The 23,291-nt window shown below is 43.9% G+C and overlaps 1 protein-coding gene across 10 annotated transcripts in view; it reads right to left on the bottom strand.

Moving 5' to 3' along the window:
• LOC137382536 (membrane-associated phosphatidylinositol transfer protein 2) overlaps positions 1–23,291 on the bottom strand; it is a 512,884-nt gene that overhangs the window by 333,127 nt on the left and 156,466 nt on the right. Inside the window, exon 1 of one of the 10 annotated variants that reach the window (XM_068054554.1) lies at positions 12,623–12,942. The exons of the other annotated variants lie outside the window; for them this stretch is intronic. The gene's annotated coding sequence lies outside the window, so the exon portion shown is untranslated. Of the gene's footprint in view, positions 1–12,622; positions 12,943–23,291 lie in introns of those variants that run through there. 10 annotated transcript variants of the gene reach the window in all.

The raw sequence follows: 23,291 nt of genomic DNA, 5'->3' as shown, positions 1-23,291 counted from the left end.
CTGGCACAGTGGCACTGAATGGATATGCATCATGTAATAACAAGATAAAAACATTTCAATTCTCAGTTTCAGTACCAAATACCAAAGTATCCACAACGCTAGTTATAACAACAGGTTAAACCTCTACTGTCTATTATGACACTTTTTCTCACACAATACTAGAAGGGACTGACCTTTCATTAAACCAGTAAATCACTTTTGCGATCTTTGGTAATTTTTTCCTGGTTTAACTAAATGTTAAACACTTAATTCCATTTTAAAAGCATATCTGATGTTGAACTTTCACAAGGTTTTGAAAAAAGCCGGTGTTGACCATCACAGCACATTTCACATTTACTGCAAGTGCAGCTAGAACTACTGTTCCATCGCACTCTCCGTAACTGAGAGACATTTTTAAAATGAGTGGAAATGCTGAGATCAACCAACAGCTGGGGAATAAAGCCATGCTCCAGCACATGACCTTCGAAATGTCAGAATGGATTTTCCATTTGCTATGAAACACTATATGCAAAAACTGAAGCTGTAAACCAGGGAACAGTTTACCCTGATGGGCTTTATTTGGAAACTCTGGGCATCTTTATTTTAGGTGAGTGAAGTACCTAGCAATTAAAATGGCCAATGTAGGTTGATGTGCTTTGACACAAAGTAATACTGACTGTAGTCCCCGCATGCAAATTCTGTATGGCAACTGAAACAAGTCAGACAACAGTTTTCAAAATTTTGGTGCGTTAATTTAAACCAACGGACGGTACTTATGTTAAATGTTTAACATTAATATTTTACTACATTTTTTAAATGAGTGGAAATACTGTCAGAACAAAATGAGCCAGAAGATCATTTACAATATTTTCAATATTTCTGACTTAACCATATCAAAAGTGCTCTTTTTCTGGTACATTGATGACTGTATCGGTGCCGTTTCCTACTCCCGCCCCGAACTGGAAAGCTTTATCAACTTTGCTTCCATTGCCACCCTTCTCTCACCTTTACATGTTCCATCTCCGACACTTCCCTTCCCTTCCTCAACTTCTCTGTCTCAATTTCTGGGGATAGACTGTCTACTAATATTCATTATAAGCTCACCGACTCCCACAGCTACCTCGACTACACTTCTTCACGCCCTGCCTCCTGTAAGGACTCCATTCCATTCTCCCAGTTTCTCTGTCTCCGACGCATCTGCTCTGATGATACAACCTTCCACAACAGCACTTCTGATATTCTTCCTTTTTCCTTAACTGAGGATTCCTCCCCACTGTGGTTGACAGGGCCCTCAACCATGTCCGGCCCATTTCCCGCACCTCTGCTCTCACCCCTTCCCCTCCCTCCCAGAACTGCGACAGGGTTCCCTTTGTCCTCACTTTCCACCCCACCGGCATCCACATCCAGAGGATCATCCTCCGCCATTTCTGCCATGTCCAGCATGATGCTACTACCAAAAACATCTTCCCATCCCCTCCCCTCCCCTGTCAGCATTCTGAAGGGATCGTTCCCTCCGTGACACCCTGGTCCACTCCTCCATTACCCCTACCACCTCGTCCCCTTCGCATGGCACCTTCCCATGCAATCGCACGAGGTGTAATACCTGCCATTTTATCTCCTCTCTCCTCACTATCCAAGGCCCAAAACACTCCTTTCATGTGAAGCAGTGATTTACTTGTACCTCTTTCAATTTAGTATACTATATTCGCTGCTTACAATGCAGTCTCCTCTACATTGGGGAGACCAAACGCAGATTGGGTGACCACTTTGCGGAACACCTTCGCTCAGTCCGAAAGCATGCTTCTGGTTGCTTGCCATTTCAATACTCCCCCCTGCTCTCATGCCCACATCTCTGTCCTGGGCTTGTTGCAGTGTTCCAGTGAACATCAGCGCAAGCGGACTGAACATTGAGTTCAATAATTTCAGTACATGACTGGCCCCCCATTTTTATTATTAGTTTTATTCTTTATTTTTATTCTATTTTTGTTTGTTTCATCATTCATTTTTTTTTACCATGTGCCTGCCCACTTTTTTTTTCATGTTTGTGCTTTGGCCAGAGCTGTTCATTATTCCATCATTTAATACCCTCTCTGCACTATCGCTTTGTATTTCAGCACACCATTAACACTTTGTCTTTGCTTCATGACCTTCTGGTCAGTTATTCTCTGTGACCCTCTGTCCTATCAACACCTTCCCTTTTGTTATCTTTTGCCCCACCCCCGCTTTATTTGCTTAAAACCTATTACATTTCTAACCTTTGTTCTGATGAAAAGTCACTGACCTGAAACATTAACTCTGCTTCTCTCTCCACAGATGCTGCCAGACCTGCTGAGTATTTCCAGCACTTTTTGTTTTTATTTCAAAAATATTCATGCTCACTATTGATAGATTGAGCTTCAATTGCAATTTAGTTATTCTCCAAATGAAGTTCAAAAGTTTTTCGACTCCACCATGTACAAACTTATATTTTTACATACGAATATACAAATTAGGAGCAGGAGTAGGCCACTCGGCCCCTCGAGCCTGCCCCGCTATTCAATAAGACCATGGCTGATCTGATTGTAACCTCAACCCCATATTCCCACCTACCCCGGACAACCTTTCACCCTCTTGCTTATCAAGAATCTATCTACCTCTACCTTAAAAATATCCAAAGTCTCTGCTTCCAGCGTCTTTTGAAGAAGAGTTCCAAAGACACACGACCCTCTGAGAGAATAGGTTTCTCCTCATCTCTGTCTTAAATGGGCGACCCCTTATTTTTAAAACAGTGATCCCTAGTTCTAGATTCTCCCGAAAGGGGGAACATCCTTTCCACATTCACCCTGTCAAGACCCCTCAGGACCTTATATCTTTCAGTCAATTCGCCTCTTACTCGTCTAAATTCCAGCAGATACAAGCCCAGCCTGTCCAACTTTTCCTCAGAAGACAACCCACCCATTCCAGGTATTAGTTTAGTAACCTTCTCTTACTGCTTCCAACACATTTACATCCTTCCTTAAAGACCAATACTGTACACAGTACTCCAGATGTGGTCTCACTAATGCCCTGTATAGCTGAAGCATAACCTCCCTACTTTTATATTCAATTCCCCTCGCAATAAATGATAACATTCTATTAGCTTTCCGAATTACTTGCTGAACCTGCGTACTAACCTTTTGCGATTCATGCACTATGACACCCAGATCCCTCTGCGTCTCAGAGCTCTGCAATCTCTCACCATTTAGATAATATGCTTCTTTTTTATTTTTCCTGCCAATTCAACATGTCTGCTCCTTTTCAAAAAAAGTGGAGAAAAAACTTGAGAAAACATATTTTTGAAAAGATAAAGAAGCACTCTGACTGGTACATTGGTATGAAGTGTGGAAGATTTGAAGGTGCAAGAAAAAATTTTCAGTAGGTGAAAATGATTGAGATAGTTTGGAGAGAGAAAAGAGTTTCTTCAGTCTGTTACAAAAACAGCAGTAGTACAGACTGTTACACAATCCGCATTAAGTAATTTGAAGGACATTGATCCTTCTATAGAGGGATTTATCATGTGTCGCAGTGGTTAGCACTGCAGCCTCACAGCTCCAGCGACCCGGGTTCAATTCTGGGTACTGCCTGTGTGGAGTTTGCAGGTTCTCCCTGTGTCTGCGTGGGTTTCCTCCGGGTGCTCCGGTTTCCTCCCACAGCCAAAAGACTTGCAGGTTGATAGGTAAATTGGCCGTTATAAATTGCCCCTAGTATAGGTAGGTGATAGCGGAATATAGGGATAGGTGAGGATGTGGTAGGAATATGGGATTAGTGTAGGATTAGTATAAATGGGTGGTTAATGGTCGGCACAGACTCGGTAGGCCGAAGGTCCTGTTTCAGTGCTGTATCTCTAAAATCTAAAAAAAAATCATTTTCTAATTAATTTTGTTGATTTTCCAGCAAGAACATTAGGAAAGTACCAAGACCAATAAATACTTTAATCCTAGTTTATCCTCTTTGTTCATAATGACACCTACTCAGATTCCAGTTGACAACGTGGTGAAGCTTTGACTGATGTTGGTTCCATCAGACCAGACTGCTGAAAATAAATACTGCTTGGAAGGAGAAGCATGTGCGGAGTGGGTGAGAGACAATCAGTCTACATTGAGTTGCAAACTATCAGTGTGCATACTGAATCTAACAACACAGTACCCATAGAGTATGTTTCGCATTACAAATGTTGCTCATACTCGAAGAGGAAACATTTACAGGGTTATGGGGAAAGGACGGGTGGTGGGGGGATGGTGAGACTAATTGGATAGCTCTTCTTAAAAGCCAGCACAGGCACAAAGGGCTGGAGTTTAAAGGCCCTCCGACGCGGGGAACGGTGGTGGGGGGAGCAATAAAGAGAAGAACGGAGAAGGCCCACCACCGACCCCATACCAATCTTGGTGGTGGCGGCAAGGCCTCGTCGTGGCCGCCCCGCCGCTCGGCAATGGGACTTGCACTAAAATATGTAAATGGCGACTTACCTCTAATGAATATGCAGGCCACAACGATTCTCCCAGCAGGTTGGTATCTTTATTCTGGTGGCCGGCAATGCTGCACCTTCGAATCCCCGTTTGGGGAAAAGAGGCACGACTCCTGTGGGGAGGGGGGAGGAGGTGATTCTCTCTGTTCAGGATGGGGGGAGCGGGGTTAAAACACTTCGGATTAGTCAGGGGGGGTGATAGGAAGGGCTAAAGGACAAAGGGTCAAATTGTAATGGTAGGTATTCCCAGGGGGAAAGGGCAGGAATAATGTGTAATGCCATTGGGGGTGTGGGCAAGGGCATGGAAAGCTTATTTTATTCATTTAAAAAAAATTAAAAGCCAATGTCCCTGTAAAATTTAAATGCTCATTGAGGGCTGTAAGCCCTTTAAAAATAGCGCCGCCCGCCCCCTCCACACCATCCAGGGGCAGGCGCTGCGGCCATACGAATGAGTTCTGATGAAAGGTCACTGACTTGAAATGCTAACTCTGTCTCTCTCTCCACAGATGCTGCCAGACCTGTTGAGTATTTCCAGCATTTTTTGTTTTTATTTCAGATTTCCAGCATCTGCAACATTTTGATTTTATGCTCCGCAAAGTGGGCCCTGTGCATGTGGGCCGCAAATTATTGCACCGACGTCAATTCAGCAGCCCAATGTCTTACTTCTTGCTTGTGCATGATAGTGCAAAGAAAATTACCCTGACTGTTGTGCCTCTTCTCATTCTAACAGAGAACTTGCCCCTTTTGAACTGTAGGTTTGGAATGGATCACCATCCAAAACAATACGTTGCTGTTCGCAAATGAACTGTTCATTTTGCAAGTGTAATATATTTGCTGAAACAACCAGGGAACATCAGAACTTGGAGGTAGTTGAATTAGATAACCCATTCAGAGCTTCAGAATCACTAATGCTTGAGAACGCTTTAGTTTGGCTGCCACTATTACATTATTTTTCAATTAGCCATATTGGTTTTATGAAATACATTATCGGGCAATCTATAGCTTCAGTGTAGCATGTAATTAATAACCTCAGAGAAATTCTATTATTGCAGTACCAAGTTAACACTTACCAAAAGCACTGATTGGAATATCTTGGATGCAAGGCATCAAAACACTTACAAGCTGAATCATGGCCAAGATTTCATGGGTGGTTATACTGTGTCCTATTTAGATTACACATTCCATTCGAGAGTGAATCCTGTATGGATTCAATTATAAAATTAATCAAAACCACTAAGACAAGCCTATACAGTGTAGAAAAATAAACTTTCACATCTGGCTCTGAGGCTCATGCCCGTACAATGAGAGCCAGGTTAGTTAAACATCTGTCCAAAATCACATCAGCGTCAGGAATAGCATAGCTAACCTCATCCATTACACAGGGCACAAACATCCAACAGGCTGCAACAGTTCCAGCTTTGGTCAACAGAGACCACGTCCAGTCAATGGAACTGGAAACAATTCAGTAGCATGTGGCTCACGATGAAATGAAATGCCTTCAGGAATTCTGCTGTTGCTCTGATAGGTTATGGTGTTCTACAGGGTAATCATCCTGTGAATGTGCATGAGGTGTTAGCCACCTCTCTCTTCCCCTTCAATTATTTCTTGAACAGTTCAGAATCTCAAATCGATAATGAACACTCTTGTCTCGCAGAGAAATTCCAACTCTCAGCTTTCATTTCCTCAAGTATTACAGTCATGAACCCAAGTATCAGCCTGTGCACGTCTGGCATGAATCTAGAATCTCCACAACTCTACTCTAGAGCTGACGTTAAGTGCTGATTATTTTAGATTTCTTCCAAATCTCTCGAAGTGATTCATACTTTGCCTATGGCTAATTAACAAGCAGTCACTCCCATTTTAAATAGCACATCCTTCTTCTTCTTCTTTGGCCTCCTTGTCTCGAGAGACAATAGGTAAGCGCCTGGAGGTGGTCAGTGGTTTGTGAAGCAACGCCTGGAGTGGCTATAAAGGCCAATTCTAGAGTGACAGACTCTTCCACAGGCACTGCAGATAAAATTGGTTGTCGGGGCTGTTACACAGTTGGCTCTCCCCTTGCGCTTGTCTCTTTATTCCTGCCAACAGCTAAGTCTCTTCGACTCACCACTGTTTAGCCCCGCCTTTATGGTTGCCCGCCAGCTCTGGCGATCGCTGGCAACTGACTCCCAAGACTTGTGGTCAATGTCACAGGACTTCATGTCGCGTTTGCAGACATCTTTAAAGCGGAGACATGGATGGCCGGTGGGTCTGATACCAGTGACGAGCTCGCTGTACAATGTGTCCTTGGGGATCCTGCCATCTTCCATGCGGCTCACATGGCCAAGCCATCTCAAGCGCTGCTGGCTCAGTAGGGTGTATATGCTGGGGATGTTGGCCGCCTTGAGGACTTCTGCGTTGGAGATACGGTCCTGCCACCTGATGCCAAGAATTCTCCGGAGGCAGCGAAGATGGAATGAATTGAGACGTCGCTCTTGGCTGACATACATTGTCCAGGCCTCGCTGCCGTAGAGCAAGGTACTGAGGACACAGGCTTGAAACACTCGGACCTTTGTGTTCCGTGTCAGTGCGCCATTTTCCCACACTCTCTTGGCCAGTCTGGACATAGCAGCGGAAGCCTTACCCATGCGCTTGTTGATTTCTGCATTGAGAGACAGGTTACTGGTGATAGTTGAGCCTAGGTAGGCGAATTCTTGAACCACTTCCAGAGAGTGGTCGCCGATATTGATGGATGGAGCGTTTCTGACGTCCTGTCCCATGATGTTCGTTTTCTTGAGGCTGATGATTAGGCCATATTTGTTGCAGGCAGCCGCAATCCTGTCGATGAGTCTCTGCAGACATTGTTCTGTGTGGGATGTTAATGCAGCATCGTCAGCAAAGAGGAGTTCCCGGATGAGGACCTTCCGTACTTTGGTCTTCGCTCTTAGACGGGCAAGGTTGAACAACCTGCCATCTGATCTTGTGTGGAGGAAAATTCCTTCTTCTGAAGACTTGAACGCATGTGAGAGTAGCAGGGAGAAGAAGATGCCAAACAATGTAGGTTCGAGAACACAGCCCTGTTTCACGCCACTCAGGATAGGCACCGCTATTCTGAATTGTCATGGAATGAGGTGATGATACTTCGTAGCTTTGGGGGACAGCCGATCTTTGCTAGTAGTCTGAAGAGACCACATCTGCTGACGAGGTCAAAGACTTTGATGAGATCAATGAAAGCAACGTAGAGGGGCATCTGTTGTTCACACTTAGCCGAATGGGAGTAAAACTGAATCCATGACCTACAGTCTACCCTTCACATATTGAAGCCACTTACGTTCCGAAAAATTCTGGGGAAACTAATTTCTTGAAAGACAGAACTCTGCCTACATAGGATTCTTTCTTTTTCTTTCTTTTGGGCCTCCTTATCTCGAGAGACAATGGATACGCGCCTGGAGGTGGTCAGTGGTTTGTGAAGCAGCGCCTGGAGTGGCTATAAAGGCCAATTCTGGAGTGACAGGCTCTTCCACAGGTGCTGCAGAGAAATTTGTTTGTCGGGGCTGTTGCACAGTTGGCTCTCCCCTTGCGCCTCTGTCTTTTTTCCTGCCAACTACTAAGTCTCTTCGACTCGCCACAATTTAGCCCTGTCTTTATGGCTGCCCGCCAGCTCTGGCGAATGCTGGCAACTGACTCCCACGACTTGTGATCAATGTCACACGGTTTCATGTCGCGTTTGCAGACGTCTTTATAGCGGAGACATGGACGGCCGGTGGGTCTGATACCAGTGGCGAGCTCGCTGTACAATGTGTCTTTGGGGATCCTGCCATCTTCCATGCGGCTCACATGGCCAAGCCATCTCAAGCGCCGCTGACTCAGTAGTGTGTATACGCTGGGGATGTTGGCCGCCTCGAGGACTTCTGTGTTGGAGATATAGTCCTGCCACCTGATGCCAAGTATTCTCCGAAGGCAGCGAAGATGGAATGAATTGAGACGTTGCTCTTGGCTGGCATACGTTGTCCAGGCCTCGCTGCCGTAGAGCAAGGTACTGAGGTACAAGGTACTACATAGGATTACACAGGACATATGTCACAGAAACTGGCCATTCGGCCCAACCAGTCCATGCCGGCATTTATGCTCCACTCGAGCTTCCTCCCCTCTTTCCTCATCTAAATCTATTCCCTTCTCCCTCATATGCTTGTCAAGCTTCCCCTTAAATGCATCTATGCTATTTGCTTCAACCACTCCCTGTGGTAATAAGTTCCATATTCTCACCACTCTTTAGGTAAAGAGGTTTCTTCTGAATTCCTTATTGGATTTCTTGGTGATTTTTTAAAAATTCATTCTTGGGATGTTATCATCACTGACAATGCCAGCATTTATGCCCATCCCTAATTACCCTTGAGAAGGTGATGGTGAGCCGCCTTCCTAAACCGCTGCAATTCATGTGAAGCAGGTACACCCACAGTGCTTTTCTCTATAGCAGTTTGAAATAACTGAGTGGCTTGCTAGGCCATTTCAAAGGGCAGTTAAGAGTCAACCACATTGCTGTGGATCTGGAGTCACATGCAGGCCAGACTGGGTCAGGATGGCAGACTTCCTTCCCTGAAGATCATTAGTGAACCAGATAGGTTGCTACAACAATCCAGTAGTTTTATTAACGTTCTTAATTAGATTCACATTTTATTTCAGATTTATTAATTAATTGAATTTAAATTCCCCAGCTGCCCTGAGGGGATTTGAACTCAGGGGCTGAATTTTACACGCTGGGGGGACTCAGAAAATTTTGCTGGGAGAGGCCTGCCACGACCCCTGGCGTCAGGAATGCCCCACCGCATTTTACTGGTAGCGATGAGGTCTCGGTCTGGCCCCCCTGCCACTCAGTAGCGGAACATTCATCTGCATATGTTAATCATATTAAAAGTCATGAATAAAAACTTACCTGGTAGCGATGGCTGTCCCACGCTGATATTCTGGCTGCTGGCCGGAACTCCCACACCTTCGGATCTCCATATGGAGGTCCAAGGCGTGACACTGGTTGGGAGAGGGGAGGAGTGAAATTTGCAGGGTGGGTGAGGGGTGAGGGGGTGGAGAAGTGGGGAAAACCACTCTGATTGGTTGTGGGGATGGCGTGAATGGGTTGTGGGTCAAAGGTGCTGATGTTAGGTGGGTGAACGTTCAACATGTTAAAAATTGGTTTTCCAGGGAGGAGGAATCGGTGATTTTATTTGCTGAGAACTCAGTGGGGGTGGGGTGAGAGAGGGGATTCAAAGTTTAAATGAAATTTCATTTATAATGTTAGTGCAGCGGGACCTTTAAAAATTTTAATTTACCTGAAGGCTTGAAGCCCTTAACATGCCCCTGGACACCATTGCCGTGGGCGGAGCGGCTGCCCCCTCTACATGATCAGGGTTAGCCGTTTTACCTCCTTCATTTAAATGAGGCCCCACGCGAAATATCGCAGGGGCTCAGCAGCGGACAAGTCGTGCATGCACCACACTTTCTTTCAAGCTCCCTGCCGAGAAGGCAGCGAGCTCATAAAATTCAGGCCCATGTTTCTGGAGCACTACCTGAGGCCTCTGGATTACTAGACTAGTAACATCACCACTCTGCTACCAGCCCCCATTCTTATATTGATGGCCTCTAGTTATGCTCTTTCCCACAAATGGAAACATTAGGCTGAATTTCACAAGCCCGCCACCTATTTAAAAAATGGGGTGGGGGGGGGGGGCGGGTTGTCCGTCCCCGGCAATGGTGTCAGCTGCCTGTGCACAGGCACTGATGCATTTTTAAAGGGCTGTCAGCCCTACGGGACATTTAAATATTTAAAGGGAAAGTGAAATAAAATAAATAAATGTACATTTCTTTTGCCCCTCTCCCAGCCCCCCCCAGTATCAAGTAAATTAATTATTTGTCCTCCCTCCCACCCAAAACACTGGCCTTCACAATCTGACCATCCCCCCCACAAACAGCACAAACTTTAAACTATAACCCTTCCCACCGTCCCCGACACCCATGATGTTCATTTGACCCCGTTCCTCCCCACTCCATCTCACTGAGAAACTTACCTTCTCCCCCCCTCCCCACAGTGTTGTACCTTGATTCCCCATACGGAGATCCAAAAGTGTGGCAGTGCCTGCCGCTCGGGTGAAGATCGCGGCAGAACATTAGGAGGCGACGGGAGACTCATTAATTCAGGTAATTTAATTTATTTAAATATTTAAATTGCGTTCCTGTCACCGAGCAGTGGCGGGGGGGGGGGGGGGCGGGGGCGGAAGGCCTCGCCGTCGCCAGCAATATCAGGCTGGGCCCTGATTGGCGTTGAGGTCCATGCCAGGCCTCACTCGGGACCATCTTATCTTCATGCCACCACCACCTCCCGCCCCCGCCACCACAGATCCCGACATTGAAGCCTCTATAGAATCCAGCCCATTCTTTCTGTATCTACTCTATCAAAACCTTTCATAATTTTAAAGACCTCTATTAGGTCACCCTCAGCCTTCTTTTTTCAAGAGAAAAGAGACACAGCCTGTTCATCCTTTCCTGATATGTATACCCTCGCATTTCTGGTATCATCCTTGCAAATATTCTCTGCACCCTCTCCAATGCCTGTATATTCTTTTTATAATATGACGACCAGAACTGCTCGCAGTACTCAAAGTGTGGTCTAACCGAGGTCCGACACAGGTTTAGCATAAATACCCTACTTTTCAATTCTATCGCTCCAGAAATAAAGCCTGGGTCTTGGTTTGCTCTTTTTATGGATTTGCTAACCTGTGGCACAACTTTTAGCGATTGATGTATTTGTTTGTACTCCCAAGAATTGAACAAAGCAAGTACACATTAGCTAATTAAATATTAGCCACACACTTTACGCAAATACTGATTACAGCACAATAATCAGGCTTTTTTTTTTAAAACTGCATTTATATAGTGCCTTTCATGACCACAGGATAACCCAAAGCGCTTTACAGCCAATAAAGCGCTTTTGAAGTGTAGTCACTATTGTAATGTAGGAAAAACGGAAAAACAGCAAGCTCCCAGAAACAGTAATGTGATAATGACCAGATAATCTGTTTGTGATGTTGACTGAAAGATAAACATTGGCCAAAACACCCGGGAGAACTCCCCTGTTCTTCGTCAGAATAGTGTCATGGGATCATGGCAGACATGGCCTTGGTTTAACAGCTCATCCGAAAGATTAAAAAGGAAAGGAAACCTAGCTAAATTCAAGTTATTGCTTTGCTATTTCAGTGGCATTGGCTAAAAACTGCATGTGTTTTGCAGTTTGTGAAATGAATGACAAATGTTCGTTAATCTTCACATCCATCCCCTTTCCTCTGCACAAAATAAAAGCTGAACAAACTAAACACGGGATCATCATCCGGAGACTGTTAGGCATGAGTAAACAAAATATGAACTGCCAACAGAGGGAAACATGATCTTGGGTACTATAATTCACTTAGAAATTAAGTGGAGAAAATAAACAGAAGTGGGATAGAAATAAGCAGTAAGCACTAAACATAGAAGAGGAAAACTATACACACAGATGGGAGGGCACAGCCAGCACATAACTACTGAACAGCAAGGGGTTAATAGACATGAAAATCAGTACACTGCCCTCTCACCATTACTAAATCTACAATACTCCTAAAGTCACCTAACATAACCGTTTGTACAAGGAAAAGTCTTGAATGAAATTTCTCAAGGAATCTTATAGCTCTTCTTTGATGGAGTTACCCTCTCTGAGGAACACTATCATTTCTCTGGCAGCTTGTAAATGAGAAGCCACAAGCAGAGACCAAAGACAACTAGTAACCTTTACTTGGTTAAAATTGAAAGGTATTTTTCTTTCAGTTAAATTACATTATTTACTTCATGCATCTCTAGACTTCAGATCAGAAAGGTTGCAATAACCCTCTGAACATTTATTCCAACTTTACTTTTTCCTCTAATATGAGTTTCCCAATTAATTTTATCAATAATGTTTGCATGACCAGTACAACACCTGAGTAAGTATGGTTCATGTTACATATCTCATCTCCTCTGGTGTGACCAAGTTATTTTAAATTTTGTATTTACTGACATGACAGATTGTAAGAGAGATAGGCAGCCCCTGTTCATTACTGCAAAAGCAACACACAGCTAACTCCAGCCCCAATATTTTCCACTGTAGTAGCGTAAATAAATTACCTTTTTAACACATTTGAAGCTTTGGTTACTCAAACATCTTCATGGATTTCTTATGGAACTGGAGGTGCTTCCCATTTTACATCCCCTGCCGGCTGCGAGCTCACCATTACTCTTCAATTACATGTAGCAGACCAGAGGGATACTATCGTGCAAGCGTGTCATTTCAACAGGAATGGCCCGTTCAGAAAGAATACTGATTCTCTTTTCTGCTTAAACCATCGGACCAAGTTGCCATGGAGAAAGGAACTGCTCAGAGGCCTGGAGAAGCGACACACTATGCTAGCACAAGACAGTAATGGCCAACAGTAGCACTACACCTCTCACTGCAACCAGGAGCTTCCCTCCGCTCGGTAGCAATGACTGCGCCCATGTTCTGTATGCAAAGCCAATCAACAAGGTATGCAGCTATTTAAAATGAAAAGGCTCCTCCTCCTCATACATTGATGCATTTTAGTTAAAAGCTTTTATTATAGCCAGGAATTGCATTCTTCATTTAAAGTGAAAGAAGAATATTAAGAAACTGGCTGAATAATAAAGTCAATGCTGACAGATTTTTTTAATGGGATGATTTACTGTGCAAGGACACAGATCCTTTTCTCACTTGTATTGGTCGACAAATTTCACCTCCAACAGCAAATAACTGGTTTGTGAAGAGAAGCCTTTAAATATCACACACATTGCATCCCAATCTCAAGATATACACCAGCACTTTCATACCCAAAATAGCAACACTGGTTTCTGTCCCTGGGTATGGTTTTGTTCCCCTCCAATGAATATCTAATGCATGGTTTTGGTATGGTTGTTGTGCCATTAAAATCACATACAGCACCTTGTAAAATGTTAACGTTACTCTGGTCCAATCATGAGCGACTGCTCCTTGCATAATACACAAATCTCAAACCACAAGGACTGGCGCCTAAAGCCAAACTCAGAACAAAGGAATGTGCAGCCTCTAATGACCGTCTTCTGTTGCTTAGCAACTCACAGACGTGGTCTTGGTATCAGCAGGTTTAAATGGTAATCTTTTTCCAAAAAAATCCAAACTGTTTGTAGTGGGTGCTTTTCATAGCTGTAAATAGGTGGAGATTCTCATAATAACAAAAACAGCAGTTCATCATTGCAAGTAGTTACTTGTCTGCTCTCATCTTCAAAGACTTAAAGCTTCTCAGCTAACACACCATCATAGAATGTCAGGGAGGAATCAAAAGACTGTACATTTAAGAGATGAAAATGCCATGAAATATTAGAAAACAGTACAAGGGTAGGAACTCACATCAAACATTGTACAATTAGATAACTGACAGCAGCAAGAATGGTGAAAATGTCAACAGAAAGAAAAAATAATCTGCAGCATAGTACACAAACTTAAAACTTTGACCACAAGCTAAATGTTCAAGTTAACTATTATAAGCCACACAAATTAAAAATCACTGCTGCATATCTGGATCATTTACAGATTTGACAGAGATCTAGGTGCGTAGCTCAGGCTAGAATTGGCCTTTATAGCCACTCCAGGCGCTGCTTCACAAACCACTGACCACCTCCAGGTGCGTATCCATTGTCTCTCGAGATAAGGAGGCCCAAAAGAAAGCAGATACATTAAATGGCCTGGATTTTGAGAAGAGGGAGGTATGGATTATTCCACAAATTTAACGTTCTGGAGGAGAATTAGAGGAGGAGATTGTAATTTCAATATGGGGGAGGGAAAGCGTGCAGGAAGGCGTATTTGCATATTGAAGTAGATGTGATTGAAAAACTGTTCTCAACTCTTCAAAACACAAGATAAAATGAAGAAATACCCAAATTGTCAGCCATTATTTGAAATGGTTGAGCTCACCAATAAAGATCAATTTGAAATCTGTATCCTACTGAAATATTGCATAGAATTTTACAGCACAGAAACAGGCCTTTTGGCCCAAATGCTCCACGTTAACCTCCATCCACTCCACCTTTCTAATCCCATCACTATAACCTACAATCCCTTTCTCCCTCATAGGAACATAGGAAACAGGAGCAGGGGTAGGCCATTTGGCCCCTCGAACCAGCTCTACCATTCAACTAGATGATTGCTGATCTTCTACCTCAACGCCATTTTCCCACACTATCCCCATATCTTTTGATATCTTTACTATCTAGAAGTCTATAGATCTCTGTCTTGAACATATTCAATGAAATGTACTTATCTAGCTTCCCCTTAAATGCATCTATGGTATTCTTGGGAATCATAGAATGATACAGCACAGAAGAAGTCAGTCTACTGTGACCCTGTCAGCTCTTCGATATTGCTATCCAGTCAGTCTCACTTACCTGCTCTTTCCCCATAACCCTGTTATTTGTTTCCCCTTCAAGTATTAATCCAATTCTCTTTTGAAAGTTATTAGTGAATCTGCTTCCACCTCCCTGTCAGGCAGCGCATTCCAGATCACAACAACTAGCTGTGGAAACAAAAGCTTCCTGGTGTCGCCTCTAATTATTTTGCGAAACATCTTAAATCTGTGCCCTCTGGTTCTTGATCCTCCTGACAGTGGAAACAGTTTTTCTTTGTTTACTCTATCAAAATTCATTCATGATTTTGAACACCTCAATCAAATCTCCTCTCAACCTTCTCTGCTGAGAGCAACTCGTCTTAACTGTGTTAAGAGAATGGACTTTGTAATGGGATCAAGGGCAGCACAGTGGCGGTTAGCACCGCAGCCTCACAGCTCCAGCGACCCGAGTTCAGTTCTGGGTACTGCCTGTGCGGAGTTTGCAAGTTCGCCCTGTGACCACGTGGGTTTCTGCCAGGTGCTTCGGTTTCTCCCCACAGCCAAAGACTGGCAGGTTGATAGGTAAATTGGCCATTGTAAATTGCCCATAGCGTCGGTAGGTGGTAGGAGAATGGTGGGGATGTAATAGGGAATATGGGATTAACATAGGATTAGTATAAATGGGTGGTTGTTGGTCAGCACAGACTTGGTGGGCCGAAGGGCCTGTTTCAGTGCTGTATCTCTCGATGACTCTATGGCTCTAATGTAAATCCGAGGCATTGACATGATCAGATCTTAGTTTTACACTTGCTTCTGAGATTTCCTGGACTGATTTCGATTGAGGGAGATGAGAGGAATTTTCAAGATTGCGCACCACACCTCACCTTTTAAACCTTTTTTCTGTATTTTTGCCCCTCACACATTACATGGTTGTGGGGCGAGATTTCACCAATAGGCAGGGGAAAGACATTAGGAACAGACAGCTGTCATACTGCCAGTAGACCCGAGGTGGGTAACCAAGGAGTAGAGAAGTCATGTATCAGTCATCAGGGTCAAGCTCTTTAATAAATTCAACAAGTATGCAAATTCTCTGTGAATCTCTGTGTGGTGGTGGGGGATGGAGGATCAGCACTGAGGAATGGAAAGTGACTGACAGGCACTGTGAAATTCAGCGCCTGGTTTGTGATCTCACACATAGTTCCTAACAACTGCACCAATGGTCTTGAAATTTCATGTTAGCTCAAATGAGGAACATTCTGACTGAAATTGACCAATATTACAGCAATGTTCAACAGAACAGAATACAACCTTGGCATAACAATACTTTCTCACCTTCAATGCCAATACAGGCATAGTGTCGCTAACACACCCACCCACCCACCCACCCCCACCATCCCACCCACTTTTCCCTCTCCAGCTCTGAACAAATTATGTTTTTTAGGAGCAAATATCTACGAGAGCAAGAGAGTTTAATAAAAACATAAAGCTTTTTGTAAAACAAAATCATATTGACAGACACATGGTATGCACAAGAGTCACAGTGACGTAGACGAATGTTAACAGTCAGCCTTATACATTCATTTTAAATGCCAACTATTATTTTATGTGGATTGAGGAGCAGTAATGATGATACTGTTGAAAAAGTGATTTTTCTGCTCACAATGCTCCTTGTACATAGCGATATTCAGTCTGTGCAATCAGAAGATTCAGCGTGCTAATGATTTTTGTTTTCATAAATTGAATGCTACTTACACCACGTGTCTATGTTGGATATCCGTTAAGAGGATATCTCAGGTCTACCTGGATGTGGTCAACAATGACATAATCTGCTTTAGAACTAATTTTAGCCTTGAAAAAAAAAGCTCACCACACAAAACCCTTTCAATACCTCTCTCTACATTTACCACAGCCGCAGTTCACCATAATGAAGTCTTACTGTAGCTTCTAGAATAGTTAGTTCTTCTCATATTATTGTATTTACAATAAACAATTTAATAATGCAATAAAAAGATATCAATGTACAAATCTGTAAAACATTGTTTAAACTCCTGTGCTGAAGATTGTTTTGATCAGCTGGGTGTTTGACTGAGAAATTACACCAACCTTTAGGGCCTGTTTCCCTGATGAGTGCACACAATGAGGGTCAATTATCTCATTCCAGGTCCATTAAACTAGGTATTCCTGATTCACTTTAAGAATAGTAGGAATTGGTTTTGTTAAATCCACACAGGGCATGGGGGAGTGGGGTGTTCTCAACAAGGCTACTGGTGAATCAACAACAAAGGAAAGAGTCAGAAGAACAGTCCTGTGGCTGTATAACACAGAACAAAGGGACAGAGATAGATAGGCAATGCCAAGTGAGGAAGTTGGGTTGGTGAGGGGGGGCAACCAGAACAGCTCATCAAAAAAAAGTAAAGTGAAACGCTAAGAGAGTTGGGATGGCATATCATAGAATGGTTACAGCACAGTAGGAGGTCATTTGGCCAGTTATGTCTGTTCCAGCTCCCTGCAAGAGCACCTCACCTAGTCCCACTCCCCTGCCTTTTCCCCATAGCCTTGCAAATTATTTTCACTTCAAATAATTATCCAATTCCCCTTTGAAAGCCACGATTGAATCTGCCTCCACCACACTCTCAGGCAGTGCATTCCAGATCCTAACTACTCGCTGCGTAAAAAAGCTTTTCTCATGTCGCTGTTGCTTCTTGTGCCAATCAGCTTAAATTGGTATCCTCTGGGTCTAGATCCTTCCAACCCAATGGGAACAGTTTCTCCCTATCTACTCTGTCCAGACCCCTCATGATTTTGAACACCTCTATCAAATCTCCTCTTAAGCTTTTCTTCTCCAAGGAGAACAACCCCAACTTCTCCAACCTATCCACGTAACTGAAGTTGCTCATCCCTGCATCCTTTTATACAGGTTTATCATATCTTCCTTGCTTTTGTACTCTATGCCCCTATTTATAAAGCTCAGAATCCTGTATTCTTTACTAAATGCTTTCTCAACCTGGCCTGCCAGCTTCAATGATTTATGCACATATGCATCCTCTGCTCCTGCACCACCTTTAAAATTGTACCCTTTATTTTATATTGTCTCTCCTTGTTCTTCTGACCAAAATGAATCACTTCACACATCTCTGCATTAAATTTCATCTGCCACTTGTCTGGTCATGTCTGTGTCCTCTTGAAGTTTATTACTATCACCCTCACAATTCACAATACTTCCAAGTTTCGAGTCATGCACAAATTTTGAAATTGTGCCCTGTATACCCAAGTCAAGGTCATTAATATATATCACAAAAAGCAGGGGTCCTAATACCGACCCCAAGGGAAACTCACTATATACCTTCTTCCAATTCAAAAAACGACCTTTCACCGTGACTCTCTGTTTCCTGTCAATCAGCCAATTTCGTATCCATACTGCCACTATCTCTTTTATTCCACGGGCTCTAGCTTTTCTGACAAGCCTATTATGTGGCACTTTACCAAATTTCTTCTGGAAGTCCATGCACACCACATCAGTCACTTTACCCTCATCAACTGTCTCTGTTACGTCATCAAAAAACTCAAGCAAGTTAGTTAAACACAAATTGCGCTCAACAAATCCGTGCTGGTTTTCCTAAATTAATCTACATTTGTAGAATGGCTGTTAATTTTTGTCCCAAATTATCATTTCTAAACATTTTCCCACCACCTAGGATAAACCGACTGGCCTGTAGTTGCTGGGTTTATCTTAATAAACTTTTTTGAACAAGGCGATGTAACATTTGCAATTCTCCAGTCCTCTGGCACTATTCCTGTATCTAAGGAGAATTGGAAGTATGGCCAGTGCCTCTGCAATTTCCACCCTTCCTTCCCTGAGTATCTCGCACCACACCGCCAAGCAATGACTATCTCAAACAAGAGAGAATCATACCATCTCCCCTTGACATTCAAAGAACAAAGAACAGTACAGCACAGGAACAGGCCATTCGGCCCTCTAAGCCTGCGCCGATCTTGATGCCTGCCTAAAGTAAAACCTTCTGCATTTCCGGGGACCGTATCCCTCTATTCCCATCCTATTCATGTATTTGTCAAGATGCCTCTTAAACGTCATTATCGTACCTGCTTCCACCACCTCCCCCAGCAGCAAGTTCCAGGCACTCACCACCCTCTGTGTAAATAACTTGCCTCGCACATCCCCTCTGAACTTTGCCCCTCACACCTTAAACCTCTGTGCCCCAGTAACTGACTCTTCCACCCTGGGAAAAAGCTTCTGACTATCCACTCTGTCCATGCCGCTCATAACTTTGTAATTCTCTATCATGTCACCCCCTCCACCTCCGTCGTTCCAGTGAAAACAATCCGAGTTTATCCAACCTCTCCTCATAGCTAATACCCTCCAGACTAGGCAACATCCTGGTAAACCTCTTCTGTACCCTCTCCAAAGCCTCCACATCCTTCTGGTAGTGTGGCGACCAGAATTGCACGCAATATTCTAAGTGTGGCCTCACTAAAGTTCTGTACAGCTGCAGCATGACTTGCCAATTTTTATACTCTATGCCCCGACCGATGAAGGCAAGCATGCCATATGCCTTCTTGACTACCTTATCCACCTGCGTTGCCACTTTCAGTGACCTGTGGACCTGTACGCCCAGATCTCTCTGCCTGTCAATACTCCGAAGGGTTCTGCCATTTACTGTATACTTCCCACCTGCATTAGATCTTCCAAAATGCATTACCTCACATTTGTCCAGATTAAACTCCATCTGCCATTTCTCCGCCCAAGTCTCCAACCGATCTATATCCTGCTGTATCCTCTGACAATCCTCATCACGATCCGCAACTCCGCCAACCTTTGTGACGTACGCAAACTTACTAATCAGACCAGCTACATTTTCCTCCAAATCATTTATATATACTACAAACAGCAAAGGTCCCAGCAGTAATCCCTGCGGAACACCACTAGTCACAGCCCTCCATTCAGAAAAGCACCCTTCCACTGCCACCCTCTGTCTTCTATGACAGAGCCAGTTCTGTATCCATCTTGCCAGCTCACCTCTGATTCCGTGTGACTTCACCTTTTGTACCAGTCCGCCATGAGGGACCTTGTCAAAGGCTTTACTGAAGTCCATATAGATAACATCTACTGTCCTTCTTTCATCAATCACCTTTGTCACTTCCTCAAAAAACTCAATCAAATTAGTGAGACACGACCTCCCCTTCACAAAACCATGCTGCCTCTCGCTAATAAGTTTGTTTGTTTCCAAATGGGAGTAAATCCTGTCCCGAAGAATCCTCTCTAATAATTTCCCTACCACTGATGTAAGGCTCACCGGCCTATAATTTCCTGGATTATCCTTGCTACCCTTCTTAAACAAAGGAACAACATTGGCTATTCTCCAGTCCTCTGGGACCTCACCTGTAGCCAATGAGGATGCCATTTACTGCCAAGGCCCCAGCAATTTCTTCCCTTGCCTCTCTTAGTATTCTGGGGTAGATCCCATCAGGCCCTGGGGACTTATCTACCTTAATGCTTTGCAAGACACCCAACACCGCCTCCTTTTTGATAATGAGATGACTGAGACTATCTACACTCCCTTCCCTAGGCTCATCATCCACCAAGTCCTTCTCTTTGGTGAATACTGATGCAAAGTACTCATTTAGTACCTCGCCCATTTCCTCTGGCTCCACACATAGATTCCCTTCTCTGTCCTTCAGCGGGCCAGCCCTTTCCCTCGTTACCCTCTTGCTCTTTATATACGTTTAAAAAGCCTTGGGATTATCCTTATTCCGGTTTGCCAATGACTTTTCATGACCCCTTTTAGCCCTCCTGACTCCTTGCTTAAGTTCCTTTCTACTGTCTTTATATTCCTCAAGGGATTCGTCTGTTCCTAGCCTTCCAGCCCTTACGATTGCTTCCTTTTTCTTTTTGACTAGGCTCACAATATCCCGCGTTATCCAAGGTTCCCGAAACTTGCCAAACTTATCCTTCTTCCTCACAGGAACATGCTGGTCCTGGATTCTAATCAACTGACATTTGAAAGACTCCCACATGTCAGATGTTGATTTACCCTCAAACAGCCGCCCCCAATCTAAATTCTTCAGTTCCCGCCTAATATTGTTATAATTAGCCTTCCTCCAATTTAGCAACTTCACCCGAGGACTACTCTTATCCTTATCCACAAGTACCTTAAAACTTATGGAATTATGGTCTCTGTTCCCGAAATGTTCCCCTACTGAAACTTCGACCACCTGGCTGTGCTCATTCCCCAATACCAAGTCCAGTACGGCCCCATCCCTAGTTGGACTATCTACATATTGTTTCAAGAAGCCCTCCTGGATGCTCCTTACAAATTCTGCCCCATCTAAGCCCCTAGCACTAAGTGAGTCCCAGTCAATATAGGGGAAGTTAAAATCACCCACCACTACAACCCTGTTACCTTTACATCTTTCCAAACTCTGTCTACATATCTGCTCCTCTACCTCCCGCTGGCTGTTGGGAGGCCTGTAGAAAGCCCCCAACATCGTGACTGCACCCTTCCTATTCCTGAGCTCCACCCATATTGCCTCGCTGCATGACCCCTCCGAGGTGTCCTCCCGCAGTACAGCTGTGATATTCTCCTTAACCAGTAATGCAACTCCCCCATCCCTTTTACATCCCCCTCTATCCCGCCTGAAGCTTCAAAATCCTGGAACATTTAGCTGCCAATCCTGTCCTTCCCTCAACCAAGTCTCTGTCATAGCAACAAGATCATAGTTCCAAGTACTAATCCAAGCTCTAAGTTCATCTGCCTTACCTGTTATACTTCTCGCATTGAAACAAATGCACTTCAGACCACCAGTCCCGCTGTGCTCAGCAACATCTCCCTGCCTGCTCTTCCTCTTAGTCATTATGATCACTGAATCCCCCATTATCAACATCCTGGGGGTTACCATTGACCAGAAACTGAACTGGAGTAGCCATATAAATACAGTGACTACAAGAGGAGGTCAGAGGCTAGGAATCCTGCATCGAGTAACTCACCTTCTGACTCCCCAAAGCCTGTCCACCATCTACAAGGCACGTCAGAGTGTGATGGAATACTCTCCATTTGCCTGGATGGGTGCAGCTCCAACAGCTTTCAAGAAGTTCAACACCATCCAGGACAAAGCAGCCCACTTGAATGGCACCCCATACACAAACAGTCATTCCGTTTACCACTAATGCACAATGGCAGCAGTGGGTACCATCTACAAGATGCACTGCGGCAATGCACCAAGGCTCCTTAGACAGCACCTTCCAAACTGGCAACTTCTACCACCTAGAAAAAAAAGGGCAGCAGATACATGGGAACACCACCACCTGAAAGTTCCCCTCCAAGCCACACACCATCCTGACTTGGACTATATCGCCATTCCCTCACTGTCGCTGGGTCAAAATCCTGGAACTCCCTTCCTAATAGCACTGTTCATGTACATACCGCACATGGACTGTAGCAGTTCAAGAAGGCGGCTCACCACTACTTTCTCAAGGGCAATTAGGGACGGACAATAAATGCTGGCCTAGCCAGCAAAGCTCACATCCCACGAACAAATAAAACAAAATCTTTGGATGCATCTCATCCAGTCCTGGTGACCTATCAACTTTAAGAACAACCAGCCAATCTAATACTTCCTTTCTATCAATTTTTAGCCCATCCAACTTTCACTAATTTAGAATCTCAGCCATGCCCCTGCTTCCATGCTTAAATTCTCTTTTAAGATCCTAATCGGCCCACTCCTCCTTTTACCACACTTTTACAATTTATATGCTATAGAAGACTTTGGATTCCCTTTTATGCTAGCTGTGAGTCTCTTCTCATACTCTCTCTTTGCTTCTCTATTATTTTTTCAGTTCCCTATGAACCTTCTATATTCAGCCTGGTTCTCAGTTGTATTATACACTTGACATCTGTCATATGCACCCTTTTTCAGCTTCACCTTACTCTCTATCTCTTTTGCCATCCAGGGAACTCTGGATTTGTTTGCCCTATCTTTCCTTTTCATGGGAATGTACCTTGACTATACCTGAACTATCTCCTCTGTAAAGGCAGCCCATTGTTCAGTACTGCCAAACGACTATTTTTCTTGTTCTCAAAAAGGGTTACTGGAATAAAAGTGAAATGTTATTTGTTTTACTCTCTATGTTCACTTGCTGTCTGTAAAATGAAGCAGCTTAAAGATTTGTATCCAGCCTCGTCTAACCAATGTATTTGAGTCGGCCATGAGAAAGATTAGAGGCAATCACATGAGGGCATGTGAAAAAGACATGTCGAATTCGGATCACAAGGGGGCCCCACTGTTATACCTCCAAGTTATGCTATTTATTGTATGGTTAGTTACTGAGTAGTAAGGCACTTATGCCTCTGAACATATGACACTCAGATCACTTATGGGAATGACCACACTTTGTACCTAAATAATGT

This window comes from Heterodontus francisci, chromosome 23 (assembly GCF_036365525.1).
Source record: "Heterodontus francisci isolate sHetFra1 chromosome 23, sHetFra1.hap1, whole genome shotgun sequence".
Taxonomy (NCBI): domain Eukaryota; kingdom Metazoa; phylum Chordata; class Chondrichthyes; order Heterodontiformes; family Heterodontidae; genus Heterodontus; species Heterodontus francisci.
This window is presented reverse-complemented; position numbering and strand designations above follow the sequence as displayed.